The sequence below is a fragment of the Hyperolius riggenbachi genome, chromosome 1 (assembly GCF_040937935.1).
Source record: "Hyperolius riggenbachi isolate aHypRig1 chromosome 1, aHypRig1.pri, whole genome shotgun sequence".
Lineage (NCBI taxonomy): Eukaryota > Metazoa > Chordata > Amphibia > Anura > Hyperoliidae > Hyperolius > Hyperolius riggenbachi.
Window position 1 is genome coordinate 53045082 of NC_090646.1, and position 15379 is coordinate 53060460.

Consider the following 15379-nt stretch of genomic DNA (forward strand, 5'->3'; position numbering starts at 1 on the left):
ATGCCACTGTGAAATTACGCCAGGCACAGAGTTATAACAGGTCATCAGGCAAAGGATTATGTGGTTGGAAATCCGATAGATCAGACATCCTGCAACCCCACATTCTGGTGACCTCAAGTCTACAAGCTAAAGTGTAGAGGCTGTCAGAACAACAATGATGGGAAATCCTACCAGCAAGGGTACAAACAGCAGTAACAACCCATCATGCAAGGTTCCCATATCCAACTCCAATGAATAAACTCCACAGCTCAAGCCCCAGCTCCTCTGGTGCTCTTAGAACACGTTTTACCAAACCTATCAAAGAGTTCCAAATGAAGGATTTGCACAGCAGCCGCATCCAAACTGGTGATAACCTTATCTTATGTTTACATTCTTCACTTGATACCATTAAGTAAATGTTCTCTGACTGTGCATAAACTTCTGCTAATGAGTCCTGAACTGAAACACTGCTCAGAAATCATTACCGGGTGCATTTACAATAGAAATACAACAGTTATGAATACATTGCACCAGCAGCTTTCAAAGTAAATAAACTGAACTTTGGGAAGTTATAATGTCTAAATGAATAATAATACTTGTGCACAAAAGCAAATATGATAATTGTATGGGTTACAAAAAAGTAGGAAAACACATTTTTATTCAATATTTTGTCAGAGTTTAAAACCACTTAAAGTGTACCCAAGGTGACATGATGAGATAAATGTGTATGTACAGTACAAAACATATTGATAACCAGGCTGTTTCACTTGTTTTATTTTGCTGCGTGAAATAGTTCATTTTTAGGCATGGAAGTGACAGCTTCTGTCTTGTCGGGAATATAGTAAAAATCACTGATAAGTAAATTACAGCCATAAACATTTTCCTGGCAGAATAGAACTTCTGAGGGCAGGGAGAGAGAACATACACGAACTATTGACCTTTTTCTAACTCTGGGACACTTAATAGGCTGCTACTGATTAGAGACAGTAAAACATTCAACCTGCTTTGTAAATGTTTACATATCAAAGAAAACCCCGGGATACTTAAAAAACGTCATTTTGGGGAGAAGGAGGATAAATATAATTGTATATCTCATCAGTTTATTTTCACCTGTAATTCACTTTAGATCTTTCCTGTGCTGTTATGCAGCAACATTTGGGACTTTTTTCATCCTAGCTGTTATACGGATCTTTGATTTGGATTCATCCCAACCCTAGAAACAGACCACAAAAAAGTTCTGATCAGAACTAAGCTTTAACACTTACCTCCATGGTCTTCTGAAAGCTCCTCTTAGTCTACTTCTCCATTGAGATGTTGATTTAAAAACAGTAGATGTCATTGATGAAGTATGCCCAGAATGCACCAATATGATCCCTCAGATTAAAGCTTAAATCTCAGCAACATCAGTTAGCAGAAGAATGTCCCCAAATTCCCCTTACAAAAGGCCCGGAAAGCGTCCTGGAGAAGAGCGGTCATTTAGCTCCAAAATCCACTAATCCCCGTAGACATACTGAATAGGGCACACCATAATCTGAGCTAAACCTTCAGAGACGGAACTGATGCTCTCCGACACGTTCACACCTAGTTTGAGGAATCTGCAAATCCCGGGGATTAATATGTACACCAAATCTTTTCAATAAAACAAGAAATGGAAGACACAATCATACAGCCAGGATTATTTTAGTGAGCAGTAAAACAAAGGGCAACGCATGACATCTTGGAAATACTGAATAACTCACGGTATATTTGCAGACAGAAGACAAGTTTGGAATCCTAATTATTATCCCGAATCCAAATGGAAGAAAGGAAAAACTATTTTATAAACAGTTAGGTAGGATTTACTGTGCCGAAGCTGGGGAGTAATAGACAGGATGGAAACTTGCTTCTGGAACCTAATGAAGTACCAAAGAGATTAGCTGGGATGGGGATGCACAAATGGTACATTTCCTCTATCTGAACATTAAAGGGACACTTAAGTCAAACAAAAAAAATGAGTTTTACTCACCTGGGGCTTCCAATAGCCTGCTGCAGCTGTCCGGTGCCCTCACCGTCTCCCTCCGATCCTCCTGGCCCCGCCGGCAGCCACTTCCTGTTTCGGTGACAGGAGCTGACAGGCTGGGGACGCGAGTGATTCTTCGCGTTCCTGGCCACAATAGTGCCATCTATGCTGCTATAGCATACATTATATCATATACCGTATAGCAGCATAGAGGGTGCTAATGTGTCTGGGAACGCGAAGAATCACTCGCGTCCCCAGCCTGTCAGCTCCTGTCACCGAAACAGGAAGTGGCTGCCGGCGGGGCCAGGAGGATCTGAGGGAGACGGCAAGGGCAGCGGAGAGCTTCAGGGGGCTATTGGAAGCCCTAGGTGAGTAAAACTCATTTTTTTTGTTTGACTTAAGTGTCCCTTTAAAGTGTGATAAAGCTGTGATAAAACAATAAAAATGTGTTTTCCTACTTCCCATTACCCATACATTATCATATTTGCTTTTGTGCACAATACTGTTTGTCTACAAATTCTCAAAGTACAGTTTATCTGATCTGAAAGCTGCCATTGCATTTTGTGGCATAGCTGCTGTACTTCTATATAAAAATCTAACAAATGGTAATAAGTGAAGCCGCTTCGGTCTTGGGTAGGTGCGGTAATCTAAATGGAATTAGAGCGCTCCATAGTGTATTACCGTAGACAGTTTTATTTGTAGCATTAAAAGTTCTAGTAACAAGCTTAACTTTATGGCGCTTATCAAAAGTATGGGAACTGGATCCCCTCTGCCTTGTGTTCAAGCGTCTTATGGGTTGTAGACAACAGCGCAGTGTCCGATGTCTGGGACCCTCGGTGGACACAGGTCTGGGCGGGTCCTAGAACATGCCTCCAGCGTCAATACAAATAAAACTGTCTATGGTAGTACACTAAGGAGCGCTCCAATTCCATTTAGATGGCTGGATCTTGTGGCTTTCTTTCCCGTGTGCATGTGCACAAGAGATAAAGATTGATTCAGCTGTTAAGACCTTCTATACAGTACAGGAAATGTGCAAAAATCCACCTGAATAGCAACTCAAGTAAGTACACTATCCGGCACCCAAAACAGGGCAGCAGATACACACAACACTCATTCTAACACGCATTTCAACCTGTTCTGGCAGTTGGACTGGAAGCCAGGGAGGCCAGCCTTCCCACTGTCATACTGTAACAGGTCACCTAACAAGCCAAGCACCTGTTCCAGCACTTTGGAAGTGCACTCAACACCCGTTCCAACACCCAAAGCACAGACACCGGGTCACGCCTCACTAATTAGCAGCCAGGAACATAAACACAATTTACATATCGATCAAGCAGTTAATCTAACTTCTGCCTGTTACTGACAGCTGCCATGCAATCCTCCTGGCGGCAGATGGTGCTATGGAGCAAACCATTCCAGATCCATTTCATTTCCAGAACTGTTCTGGTTACTTCAGGGCCGGGCCGAGGCAAAGGCGGGAGAGGCTCCAGCCTCAGGGCGCAGTGTAGGAGGGGGCGCACAATTCATTCAGTTGTCATTCCTAATTGTGTATGGAGCAGAAAGAAATAAGAAAAGGGGATACATAGCAGTGACTGCAAGCCAGATAAGTAGATATTAAGGTGTTGGGGAGGTTGGGGGCCCTGTGGCCCTCTTAGTCTAATAGCAATCAGCGTGTGATGGTTGGGGTGGGAGGGATGGAGGGGCGCACTTTGGTGTCTCAGCCTTGGGTGCTGGAGGACCTTGTCCCTGCTCTGGGTTACTTACTCACACCTCAAACCAGTAATATGCCCAACAATAAGAGTTAGATACGTATCTAAGCAGAGGGACGTCTCTGGATGGTCCAGAAGCTTCTCAAGCCCTCTATGAGTCCCACTGGTTAGGACCCTCTTGTTTGTGGCCACACTCCTGTCCGTGTAAGAGCACAGTTATACTGAACATGCACAAGTAAGGCCACGCCTATGCAGTAACTTAAAGCCACACGTGGATGAGAGGGTTTAGTTTACCACACGGCATGGCCACACTCATACATAGAGGGGAGCAAGGCCACAAGAACATAGCCGTCCCTGCACAGCAGCGGTAAGCTCATGGATGAATCGGGAAGCCTAAATATCTAACTTTTTTTACAGGTTTACCTTAACAAGACGTTAAAGTGGTATGAAACTTAGCATTTTCTCTTTGATCTAAAATATTACTTATAGCATAAAATCTACTACCACAAAAAAACATTTGTAGCAGAACAGCACTTCAGTGGAAAGCTCCTTGCTTCATTGGAAAGCTTCTGGCCGCATCCAAAGAGGTGGAGTCGTTGACTACATCACAAAACAAACTGGCTTCTTTAATCTTTTCTGCTGCTACTATGACTATAGCAAGAAACTGGAAAAAGCCCACCGTCAATATTAATGAGGTAAAATCTAGGATAAATTCCTTTATGATTAATGAAAAATTGACTAGTATCCTGAAGGACAGAAAATATGGGATCCCTGGATTCAACTTGAACATCCCTCCATGGAGAACCCCTTAAAGGGGTTCTCCGGGGGGATTTTTGAAAATAAAATCTGACACTTACCTGGGGCTTCTAGCAGCCCCCTGTAGCTGTAATGTCCCGCACCGTTCTCCAACAATCTGCCATTCCCCACCCCGGCACCGGGCAATTATTTGTCTAACAAGACAAATAATGCGCACTCCCGCTCGCATGCAGGCGCAGTACGAAGTTTTCTTGTACTGTGCCTGTCATAATATAGCAGCTGTTTGTGATATTGGGATAACACAGAAGCATATTTTTCATTTTTCTGTCTGCTCTGTACTATTTCAGATGTGTATGCATGTTCAGAAGCTGTCTGGCTTTGGGGGTATAACTGTCCCCTGGCTGAAGGAAGCTGCTAATTTGATTGCCTGTATGGCCATGTAGAGGTACATTAGCATTCAGTTTCCTCTGGACACTGCGGCCTCCAGCAAGGAAACAGGTAATTAGGTAACGACCCACTATTTTGTCCTGTCCTATTTTTGCAATCTGTCTTGTTGTGTGTCTTTGTAATTTTTACCTTGTTTTTGTAAATCTTTTGTGTATATTGCTTTCTGCACTGTTCCACTTTTCTGGAATATTAAATATCTATTTAATAAGTTTGACTTCTGCTGTACTAGCCAAAACCCATAGTCTGGAGAGACTGCAGTGTAATTTGCGTTACAAGTTCAGTGCCTGATTGTGCCTTGCCACTGTGTGATTGTATTGTGTGTGTGGCATTCCCGTATTTGGCCTAAAGCGCAAAGCTGACCCAAATACGAAAATGCTGGACTGAGCGCAGGACACTCGACAGCAGAGTGGGAATTGTTGGAGTGTCTAGCAGCAGCTAGTGGTGGCAGTGAGAAGTGTTTTTGAGGGGTGACAGCCTTGTGTTAGCTTGAATAAGACTGCTTCCCCTCGCGATCCGTTCAAACCCCCAGTCAGGAACTGTTCCTGCAGGTGTGCCGTGGGGCCAGTTCCTGAGAGCGCCTGCGCAGTAAGCTTCCAATAACGCGTGCGGGAGATGCCGCGCTAGACAGGGGTCAACGGTGGGGAGCGGTGGATTGCTGGAGGACAGCGTGGGACATTACAGCTACAGGGGGCTAATAGAAGCACCAGGTAAGTGTCTGATTTTATTTTCAACACCCCCCCAGAGAACCCCTTTAATAACAAGGCTGTGAGGTGGAACTACCCACCCTTTCTCTCTTCTTTCCTTTCTTTTCTTCTTCTCTCACTTCTATTTCTTCCTCCTTCCTTCTTTATTTTAATGTATCTGCTGGGCCAACACTTGCAACCCTTCCCTCAGGTGGCCCATCTATCGCTGGATGACGGACAACCAGGGTCACTTTTTTTTCTTCTAAGCCCCTAGACTACTAGGGCATTTCCCCTCCCCAGTTCTAACAGCATGGCTCAGCCCTCAGATAGCTGGATTTAATCCTCTGGGGCCAGAGGCGGCCTTTGGGGGTGGCAAGTGGGGCGATCGCCCCAGGCCCCGCACATAAAGAGGGCCCCGCATTTCATGCCCGCCATTCCATGCTCATTTTGGTGGTGGTGAAGGAATGGTCTACAGAAGTCTAGCTGTTTGTGTTCTGAGCAGTGTGTCATTTACAAATACTCAAATTTTCCTATTTTGTTTTACACACCTTATATTTTGCACCGCACCCCCTTTTATTGCTTAGGTTTTTATCTTCGGCATGCTTTACTGTACTATGCCGTTTACATTTTTGTAATGAATTTCTGCACTGACATGGAGCTTGCCAAATGTCAGATTATGGTAACGTGCAAGAGCCTAAGCCTGAGGGCCCCAGGGGCATTTCGGTCAGTCAAGCATGGACTGGAGCTGGAGGGGGCTCAGGCTGGAGCTTCCAGACTGGCTGGGGATTGGTGCTAGCTTTCATGGGGAGCTAGGGATAGGTAGAGGCTGGCTGGGGAGCTAGGGATAGGTACAGTTTGATTACATTACGTATTGTAATTGTTTGAATTGGTTGGCTTAGGGGCCTTTAACAAGTTTTTAAACAATAATAAGGCATACTGCTTTAGAGGTGGACAAGCCCGTGACTGTGGTGGTACGGTACATGGCCTTCACTTATGCCTCTAGGCCCTGCATATGACACTCGCCCCAGGCCCCGCGTACTGTAAGGCCGGCTCTGTCTGGGGCACTCTCTGAGCTACCATAAACATGCTTTACCCTGTTCTGTTCATTGTTATATACTGCTAATTAATTTGTTAATTGTCGTTTGAATGCTATGTGTATTGTTTACAATGGCAAATTTGCTAATACTTTCTCATGTTAAGTTCTCTTTCACAGCATTGTTATATATTTTAAAAAAAATTAAAAACTCAATACAACTTTTGAAAACAAAGAGGTGATAACATAATCTTTTGTTTAAAGTGATACTTAAGTCAAAGCTAAAAAATGAGATTTACTCACCTGGGGCTTCCCTCAGCCCCCAGCAGCCGATCGGTGCCCTCGCAGCTCCGCTCCGATGTCCCAGGACCCGCCGGTGAGCACTTCCGGTTTGGCCATCACCGGCCGACAGGCATGGGAACGCGAGTGATTGTTCGCGTTCCCAGCCTGTATATCGCCCCCTATGCTGCTATTGCGGCCAGGAGCTTTGACTTAAGTTTTCCTTTAAATTCCTTTGTAAAATCCATTTAGTAAACATAAGCAAAGTGCTGAAACTGATCTGCACTGAGCTGAGAAGCAGAAGGAGCTGAGAAGTAACCATTAGATGGATTTTAACTATTATCTGATGTGCGTGGATGCGGCGGCAGCCCCAGGACCACCAATGCGTGTGCATGTCCGTTTGGAGCTCTGTCTCCCAGTGGTTTGCTGGCTCGCAGCGGATCGCCACTAGGAGACTGTTAGATGGCAAAACCGCCATCTATTTAGTCTGTACAGCGCTGTGATTTACGACAGCGATGTACTGGGGACAGCCATGTGACCCGGCTGCCCCCCTGGGACGCACGAGAGCAAGCAGCTCTCATGGGCTGAAGCCTATGACAGCCGATTGCTGACTGTCATAGGCTGGCAAAGGGAGGGAGAGGTGGAGGGGTATACAAATAATTTAAAAAAAATAGCTTTTTTTATTTATAAAAAAAACCAATAAATATTTATTTAAAAAAAAAAACCAATAAATATTTATTTAAAAAAAAAAAACAAACATCATAGGAGCCATCACATCCCACCAACAGTACATCCCACCAACAGAAAGCTCTGTTGGTGGGCAGAAAAGGGGGGGGGGGATCACTTGTGTGCTGAGTTGTACGGCCCTGCAGCAAGGCTTTAAAGCTGCAGTGGCCCATTTTGTAAAAAATGGCCTGGTCCCTAGGGGTCCTCAAGTGGTTAATGTATAAATACAGCAGCTGTGTAATAAAATTCAATAGCAGCTTTCAGAGCAGATAAACTGTACTGGGAATTTGTACACAAACAATATTACTTGTGCACAAAAGTAAATATGATAACTGAGTAATAAAAAGTAGGAAAACACATTTTTACTGAATGTTATGTCAGAGTTTTATCCCGCTTCATAAAATTACAGAACATCAATCTATAACTACTGGGAAACCCTTCCCGAATACAGGAGGCCTCTCCATAGTAGATGTCTGTTTGACCACACGGTGGCTGCACTACTATGGAAGGGAACCATGGTGGCCACCAAACTGTGGAGGTTGCCACACGCTCTAGAGAGAAGGGGGTGTGAAACTTGGGAGGAGCCCGGCAAAATGTTGCTGGGGGGAGGGCATGATTTGTAGTTATGCCCCTATTTGCTTATATGTTTTATTTTTCTAGCCAGACTTCCCTGGCTTATTTTACAGCAAGAATTTTAACAATTCTCAAAACGACTATTACACTGCCATCTTTTCTTGTTTTTATACAAATCAGATGCGGAGGGCAATCCATTTAAATCCAGCGGTACAAGCCTACCGAGAAGGAATTACTCACAAATTTGGGTGAGATTTTCATGCAGGTTTTACGATTTATACAGTACATAATTTTGAGGCAATAAAATGTTTACTGTACGTCTGGAACTATTTCCAAGAAACGAGATATAAGGAAATACCCAATTACAGAGACTGCGCCACTTACATAAGAGAGGAGCCTCCTCTGGCTGGCTGGCTGCCTAATTTGCTGGTTTCATGAAACTCGTACACAGAAAGGAGGGGTGAGTGAAAGGTAAAGCTTTATCGGTGACTCAGAAAACATGGCCAGGCCTGGTCAACAAATCTTTTTAAAGATTTGATCAAAATCAATCAAATTGAACATTTACAGGACTCGATTTGCATCTGATTCGATCAAAATAATTGAATCTGCAGACAAACGAATTTGGAAAATGTGTATAAGCTTATTTAGGCTGAAGCAGTGGGATTCATTGCGTACGAGAGGAACCGGCGCAGGAGACTTGAGCGCAGGACACAGCTGGTATATGGCTGATCCTGCTGCTGCACAAGTCCCGGCCGTGTTAATTACTATTCCTCCTCCAGGCCGCCATGGATGGTGGGGAATGAAATAATTCGGCTTCCAGCAATTGCTGGAAGCCGAATTATTGTGTTTTAAAAGTAACTTCAGCTCCGTCTTCTGACGGCACCAAGGTTACTCCCTGTGCGCCCAAATCTCCTGCGCTGGATTCACTGTGTTCGGGATTAATTAGCCTGTGAAGTTCTTCCAGGTAAGAGATCTCATTTACTTTTATGCTCCGTTCTGTATTTATATACATGAGGACCATTGTTCTTCAAACCACTTCTCCACCCCAGGTTATTTCCCCTTAAAAACCAGAGCAATTTTCCCCTATCAGCACTCCTCCCATTCATTCGCCAATAACTTTATCACTACTTATCACAGCAAAATGATCTATATATTGGTTTTTTTTTGCCACAAATTAGGCTTTCTTTGGGTGGTACTTTTTGCAAAAAAATTATTTTATACAAAACAAAATGTGCTACGATATTAGTCCCAGTTATTACACCATTTAAATTATGTTCCTTGTAGCTATACAATATTTTATTTGAAAATAAGGGTGTATTCTCCTTTTAATGTTCCTTTATACTATATCAATAATTACAAGCCCTAATTTGCAATATTTTGCAATAATATTGATATACCCTTTTGACATACATATTAAAAAAAGACCCTAAGTTAACTTTTTTTTTTAAGGCTGTTAATTTTTTTTTAACAAGGGTTTTATTTTGGTAACTATAAGGGAGTGGGAAATAAGGGGATAAAATGAATGGGGGTATTTATTTATTTTAATATTTGTAGGTGTATTTTTATTTTGTGGCCACTAGATGGCCCCCACACTATCCTGTCCTGTGTATTGAACAGTACAGAGGACAGGAAATAGTGCAAACCTGTGTTTTTACTTTCACTTTGTAAATGACCACAGGCATCTCATTGCCTGTGGTCATTCACTACAGGCACTTTGATTGACTTTGGGAGGATATGTTCCCATTCACAGATCAGTACCCAGCCAGATACATGTATCTATGCCCCTGTTGCTGTAGGGAACTCTCCAGGGGCGTAGATACAAGATACAGGGGTGCTGTGCCAGCTTAATTTCCAAAGTTTTCCCAAAACTCCTGTTGAAAGCTATGAGTTAGTCATGTGCATGATGAGTAGAACTGCTTGTTGCAGTTTAGTGAATACACCCCTATATTGCATGCTGCAGAGATCCCAGAAGTGTGAAGCGTAATTTGATTATTCGTGTTGATTGTAATGGTCAATTTCACTTTTTGTGAAATATTCACATACTGTAATTATTAGTGATGAGCTAAAATCTTGCATGTGCGTCATTTTGCATTGTAATTTGCAATTACAAAGCAAAATTGTAATTCGTAATTTTGTAAAATTCATAATTAATTTCATCATAATTTACAATGTTGCATTGTATTTGTGCAGTAACTGGTAATTTCATGCGAAATTTCGTGTTTACTCATAAGTTCATCATTTCACATAATTTGTTGTTATTACACAAAAGTTAAGTGCAATCAATTGGGATTATGTGAAAACTGGATTTTGCATAATTACGAATGAGCTATTATGAAAACAATGGTAATTATGAAAATTAAACATAATAACTATATGAAATGTGGTGTAATTTTTCATAATTATAATTTTGATATTATTATCATAAGTCCAAAAATTATGACATTTACCATTACAGTCATCACTAATATAATTGTGTGGGTAATCTTGATTTAACGTGTTAGCATATTAAATTAAAACACATTTTCACACAAAATGCATTGAAGTCAATGGCCTCGAGAAAGTTACATTTTTATGAACTTTGTTATAAACATTGAAACATTGTTATAAACATTTATGAACATTGTTATAATTTTCATTTCGCATGATGATTTTGCATTGTATTTGCGAAATTCGCTGCAAAAATTACTTCTACTGTGAAAATTAAGCTGATCACTAGTAATTAGTCTATTTGCAGAGTTCAGCAAAGAAGTTAAACTGCATTTTCCTATTCTCCTTGAGTGCTCATTTCTCATTTAAATTACACTTACAGAACACTGAAATCCAGAACACTGAATTATATTAAAAATGAATACAAATAACAAAATAAAAATAAGCACGCTCACTTATTTATGACCCTTTTAGGGCCGGTAGGTTACAGTCTATATTCATCCCGTAAAATACATATGCTTAGGGCTCATTCACATCTAGGGCGTTTTTGGCCTTTTTTCAAGCACAGGCGATTTTCAAAATTGCCCAGAAAACGCTTGTGCAATGAATCTCCATGAGAAGCTTCATATCAGCGCGTTGTGCCCGCTTTGCACTCCGCAAAGTGGTGCCTGTACCATTTTTTGGGTGATTTTGCTACAATGGAAGGTATAGGAAAAACGCAAAATGCTCACAAATCGTTTTTTTATCCGGCGATTGCGTTTGCGGTTTTAAGAATAAATACATTGTATTTATTCTTTTCCGGGTCAAAGAGTTCTCTGCAAAAGCGCTTACAAAAGAGCTTTGCACAAAACTGTACCGCGCAGTGGAGCGCCAAGAGGGGGAAAAACACACACAAATTAAAAATTGCTGCTGTCAGCGATTTCGATTTTAGATGTGAACAGAGCCTTAAAGAGAATCTGTACTCTAATATTTTTACAACAAAAAGCATACCATTCTATTCCTTATTTTCTCCTGTGCCCCTCTGTGCTGTTTCTGCCACTCTCTGCTGCAATCCTGGCTTGTAATTAACAGTTTTAGGCAGTGTTTACATACAAACTAACCAGCTTGTGATAGGCTCACATAAACAGAGTGTGTGAGTCATACATAGTGTGCAGGGGGCCTGCAGAGGGTGTGTATCGCTTCTATCCAATCACAAGCAGCCCTGCACATTCCACACATTCAAGCCTTAGCCCGACAAACAGACACGACAGAGGAAAGGAGATAAGATTTATTACAGAGACAGTGCAATTAGGAAAGGCTGAAGTAAGCCAGAGCACATTAGAACAGGCATAGGAACTTATAGGATAGAAGAACTAAGGCTGAAAAATTTGTTACAGAGTCTCTTTAATAATCAAACACTATATTCACAAAACAGATTATTTTTATCTTTTAGTTTGTATTCATTCTTAATATAATTCAGTGTTCTGGATTTTATATTAGGCCGTTTACTGTTTATTTTATTGCATTATATTGTATCTTAGATCCTGTATGTAATTTAGCAGAACGTGCTATAGAAGTAAGTTGTAGCACCAGGAAGTAATTTGCATATGTACTGAGTTAAGAGCGTCACTCCAGCTCACCGTAACCAAGCCCCTGATGAGTCAGCAGTGACGAAACTGTTTGGGCAGAGCTTAGGCGCGGCAGGAGAAGACGCTGGTGATGCTACATGTGGAAGCAAGGACTATGGAGTTTTAGTGATGTGCGCTTATCTTTTAAAGCAGTATAAAACCCTGACATAATATTCAAAAACATGTTTTCCTACTTTTTATATGCTATATGATTATCGTATTTGCTTTTGTGCATAAGTATTAGTATTCATTTAGAAATTATACGTTCCCAAAGTACACTTTTTTTGCTCTGAACGCTGACTTTGCATTTTATTTATAACTGCTTTATTCATGTTCTAACAAGCAGAAATGCTTTCTAAATTGTCTGACTTTGATCAGGGGACTCGGCAGAGTAGATGTGTTTATTTACATTCCTCACTTGATACAATTAAACACAAGATAACATTATCTACAACTTCAGATGCATCCACATTTCTCTGCACTGAACTTTTAAGTCCTGTGTGTAACCCTTTGAATGCTGTTCTAGTAAAAAAAAATGCTGGTTGCATATAATATGCTGTTAATAATCTATTAGAGCAAAGAAGAAATTCTGGGTTTCATTCCGCTTTAATGGCTTGTGAGTGCATTGATTTTAATTTGTATTCAAATAAAAACGTTATTACCATATGCAAAGTACTTTAGCCCGTAGGAGCATTTATTTGCAGATGGTGAGAGTATGACAGATCCAGAAAGTTGTTTACAAAGATCATGTAGAAACATTGTACATGATGGAGATTTAAAGAAAGCCCGAGGTGGGCTCAAAAAAAAGTAGGCTACCTGATCCACAAGGCTGTAAAAACCACCGCTCATGTGGGCCGCAATGGCCCACTTTCACTTGCGTGACACCTGGGTCATGAAGCTGCATTGAGAGACTGTGTGTCTCTCATAGCGTGCAGGGAGATGGGGAGTGGCAGCAGGTGTGGCCAGGGAGAGAGAGCTGCCCAATAGCAGCTCAGGAAACCCTGTAGGAACACCCCTGGCGGGCGTTTTAAACTGGGAATTCCTCTCCCCTGTGTTTACCTCCAAGTTAGCAAATCTTGTTGCTAAACTAGGGGGCTATAGCGCAGCGGTGAGGGGGCAGAGAGCGGCGGTTGGGGGACAGAGAGCCATGTCATTAGGCAGAGAACATGCCTCTGTATCCCATCTGCCCTCCGTAGATCCACCTCGGGTTCTCTTTAAGAACAGTTGAGCGCTGCAGACGTAAATTTACATAAAATCAATTCGCATTACACTGGGAGTTCCAGCCTTCTCTGGTTATTTCCTATAGAACTAGAAAAAAATTTGCCAGCATGCCATCCAAAGGTTTTGGCTCCTGTTACATTGTGCCAGATTCAATTGTCAAGCACAGCTTAATGAAAGGTACCCATATTTAAAACTAGCTGGACGCCCGGCGTTGCCCGGGTATGTATTTGGCTAGTGTTGGCTCTGCCCACTTTTCCTAACCCTAACACACAATTACTTAATGACCAAGTATGTGAGCTTTGCGGTCTTTGGCATCAATAATTTGCAATGAAATAAAATTAATCTGATTGGATGTGGCTCCACCCCTTTTCTGAATTTGAACCCCAATCACCCAATCACCCAATGGCCAACTGTACCAGGTACAGGCGATTAACAGTGCAAGAATGGCAGCAATGAAATATTCCCCTTAAAAATCAATAGGTGGATTTTGATTGGCTTTTATAGGCTTCACCCACTTTTCTGAATATTAATCCCAGTCACCCAGTGACCAACTGTGCAAAGTTTGAGAACCCAACCATTAACAGTGTAAGAATGGCTGCAGTTTACATTTGCACAATGAAATTTTTATTTTTCTCCACCCACTTATTTCCTAACATTGTTCAGGTATGTATTTTGCTGGTGTTGGCTCCGCCTACTATTTCTAACCCTAACACACAATTACTTAATAACCAAGTTTGTGAGCTTTGCGGTCTTTGGCATCAACAATTTGCATTGAGATTAAACAAATCTGATTGGCTGTTTGTGGCTCCACCCCTTTGTCTGAATTTAAACCCCAGTCACCCAATGACCAACTGTACCAGGTTTAAGGCTTGTGCCATTAACAGTGCAAGAATGGTTGCAATTACATATTCCCCTTAAAGATCAATAGGTGAATTTTGATTGGCTTTTGTAGGCTCCACCCACTTTTCTGAATATTAACCCCAGTAACCCAGTAGCCAACTGTGCAAAGTTTGAGAACCCTACCATTAACAGTGTAAGAATGGTTGCTGTTTACATTTTCCCAGTAAAATTTGTATTTGTCTCCACCCACTTATGATCCGGCATTGCCCGCTTATGTATTTGGCTGGTGTTGGCTGTGCCTACTTTTCTAACCCTAACACACATTTACTCAATAACCAAGTTTGTGAGCTTTGCGGTGTTTGGCATCAATTATTTGCATTGGAATGAAACTGTGAGGCATCGCGGGAAAAAAGCCGCCTCTACTCAGCGTGAGGCGGCTGTTTCCCTGAAGGGCACGGCGGAGCGCGGAAGTCAGCGCGCATGTCTCTGCTGCGGAGACACCGCAGAGCGGTGCTGCTGTGGCTGGGACTCGTAGTCCGTCTAGGTTCAGAATGACACGCGTGCGCGCGGAAAGGCAGGACCTATATTGGCAGCCAGAAAGAGGTCAGCTGACCAGGCTGGTCAGCTGACAACCCTGCCTCCTCTCATTGGTCCAGCACTTAGGGAGGTGCTGGAGATTCTGTTTGTATATATACTGTCGGCCGTTCAGTTGCTGGTTGTCTGGCGTTGCGAACACAACGTGGTAGCACTCAGACCTTAGTCAGATCCTAAAGTGTGCCGGGACCAGCTGGAGCTGTAATCCTACACTTAGCTAGATTCTGTTGATAGTTTAAAGTACTAGTTTGATTGTGATTATCTGTTATGACCTGTTTGCCTGTCTGACCATTCTCCTGAACTCTGATCCTGTACCTTGTCTTTCTGATACTCTGTTGCCGAACCCCGGCTCGTCCTTAGACTCTACACCTGCCTTCTGATTTTGTACCTCGATATATCTGATACCCTGTTGCCGTACCCTGCCTGTACTTTAGACTCCGCTTCTGCCTTCTGAATCTGTACCTTATCTGTCCGTGTGGTTACGACCTGGCTTGTCCGACCTCGAG